Below are 2,544 nucleotides of genomic sequence, written 5' to 3' on the forward strand. Positions count from 1 at the left end.
TCTGCAGACAGAGGGGGATGGTGTTCGTCTCTCACACTTTCTCTCATTCTTTCCTTCCTGTTCCCTTCTTCATCTCTCTTTAAGCCCCCATGCCACGCGTGTATCCCATGGGTCTGTCCCTACAAGGCTTAAGCAAACAGGGCCTGGAAGTGGTGTCCTTGGCAAGGGTGTGCTGATAAACACAGCATGAGTGAGGACAGGCTGTGCTCTCCCGAGAGGGGTGGCTGCCCCTCATTCACGCTCCCCTGGAGGATGAAACATAACGAGGGAGCTATTTTAAATTCCTCAAAGGATTAGAGTACCTTGGGTGGTATGAAGGCACTGAATTTTGGAAAATATGATGTATGTCCATCGCTTTGTCTGTCTTTCATGACGTTTGTTCTCGTCCTCACCAATATGTCCCAAGTTAGTGTGGGAAGAAGAGGAGACCCTCGCTCAGATGTGACCCCTAACTAAAACCAAAACATGACCTGCAGACCGAAAATAGCACCAAGCAAGACTTAAATCAAAGAACACTGAGCTACAAATGCAGCCGCTTCTTTTCCATTCATTCACCCTGACGTCAATTCAGTTCTCCTGTTTACAAATCAGCACTATAAACAGCTCAGAGTCTCTTGGGATGGAGTGTTTTGAGCCTTTTTAATCCATTAAAAAAAAGGGGACTCTTGAGCCAAGGTAACTTGCACGCATACACGCACGGACAAATATAGTCCATAGGGCTGGGTCAAGGGTTGAAACCAGGGTAAAAGAGAGACCTCGCATTACATAACTTGGCCTTAGCCTGGACAAAAATATTTCGCTCTACTCGTTTCGTCTCCCATTACAGGGTTAAATACGTACAGCCTTGACATGTGCCTTCGTTTAAATATGCCTCGTAACGCCACTTGATGGTGGTAGGGGATGTAGCTCAGTGGTAGAGCGCATGCTTTGCATGTATGAGGCCCCGGGTTCAATCCCCGGCATCTCCACTCTTTTCGTTTTACATTTTCCTCCGGTTCCGCATGTTCCGACAGTACAGATATCACACGATTTAGTATCCGAGTTGTGTTGCTTCACAAAGAATGGACGTGTCCCAAAAAACTTTGCTTATCTCTTTATAATGTACAATTAACTGAAAAATGACTTCAAGTGTGTTCAATTATGTTGTGTATGGTGGCTGATTTATTGAAAACTACAGGCCAATAGTTTCTAATCAAATTCATTTAAAATGAGGAACTCTCAAACATGATTTTGATCTTTATATACACTTCTTGTAAACAAACTATGGAAGCCCTGAAATAGGGAAGCCCTGAAAGGCCATGGATCAACATATTTTTTTCGCTCCGTTTTACCATGATAACGAGATAATATTTCACCGTTTTATCATTGTAATGACATAATATTCCACCGTTTTATCGTTATAATGGGATAATATTCCACCGTTTTATCATTATAATGAGTTAATTTTCCGGTGAGGTAGGATGTCAAATCAACCCGCCAAACCAGACGGTGCTCTGCTGCCCTGAACACCACTGACTGAAGCCAGGCCTGGACATGCTCTCCTGCAGCTGCACACTCGGTAAGTTAAGCATGTTCATGTGTTTGTTTGTACTTTTGGTGGGTTGGTTTGACATCCTACCTCACCGGAAAATTAACTCGTCATAACGTTAAAACGGTGGAATATTATGTCGTTATCACGGTAAAACGGTGGAATATTATGTCGTTAAAACGGTAAAACGGTGGAATATTATGTCGGTAAAACGGTGGAATATTATGTTGTTAAAACGATAAAACGGTGGAATATTATCTCATTATCACGGTAAAACGGAGCAAAAAAATTATGTTGATCCATGACCTTTTAGGGCTTCCGTAAGAAACCCAGCCTACACTGAGGATGTTTAAATTAGAGGTTTGCTGTCTCAGCAAGCTGTCAGAAGAAGGAATGAGAGGACAGACAGAAACCCAGGGGCAACACTCATTTTGGAATTGGGTAAAAAGTTATAAGGAGCAGCATATGAACACACTCAGATAGACCCTGAACCTAGAAAAAAACAAGGCCGACATAAATTAATATCATCTGCTTTTAGCAAGTAAGTCAAGGCTGGTTGTCCAGCAGGACACACTACAAAACTACTCTGAGGGTCAGTCCCTCACATGTGCTATTCAGGTGTCCATAACTGACTAACCCACATTCTATATACTTGCACATTATGACCTAAAGAAATGCCTTTACATAATTGCCACATTCCCCAGGTGTCAAGCTAACATTCCTGATGGTAGAAAAAGAGGAGAGACATCAGTCACTCCTGTCTGAAGCTGCTACAGCAGACTGTACTTCATCTGGACATCACACTGCAGAATACACGCAGTAGAGTTTATGAAACATTAAGACCCAGAAATTCAGCAGTGAAGGTGGTTAACCAGAGGGATAAAAACAAGCCTGGTCAGAAAACCACATTCATGCCCGCGCTGTGTAGCCTCAGTCACATCCCAGAGTTTAAAGGTCAGAGGTATAAGTTTAAACCTCCGAGGTCAAAGCTGTCGTACATGCATTAAATCTGCTAA

At 42.8% G+C, this 2,544-nt stretch overlaps 1 non-coding gene across 1 annotated transcript; it reads left to right on the forward strand.

The window, feature by feature from the left end:
• Window positions 1–896: 896 nt before the first annotated feature.
• trnaa-ugc (transfer RNA alanine (anticodon UGC)) lies at window positions 897–968 on the forward strand. The gene has a single exon. It is a non-coding gene; the product is annotated as a tRNA-Ala (tRNA).
• Window positions 969–2,544: the final 1,576 nt, after the last annotated feature.

The sequence above is a fragment of the Chaetodon trifascialis genome, chromosome 8 (assembly GCF_039877785.1).
Source record: "Chaetodon trifascialis isolate fChaTrf1 chromosome 8, fChaTrf1.hap1, whole genome shotgun sequence".
Lineage (NCBI taxonomy): Eukaryota > Metazoa > Chordata > Actinopteri > Chaetodontiformes > Chaetodontidae > Chaetodon > Chaetodon trifascialis.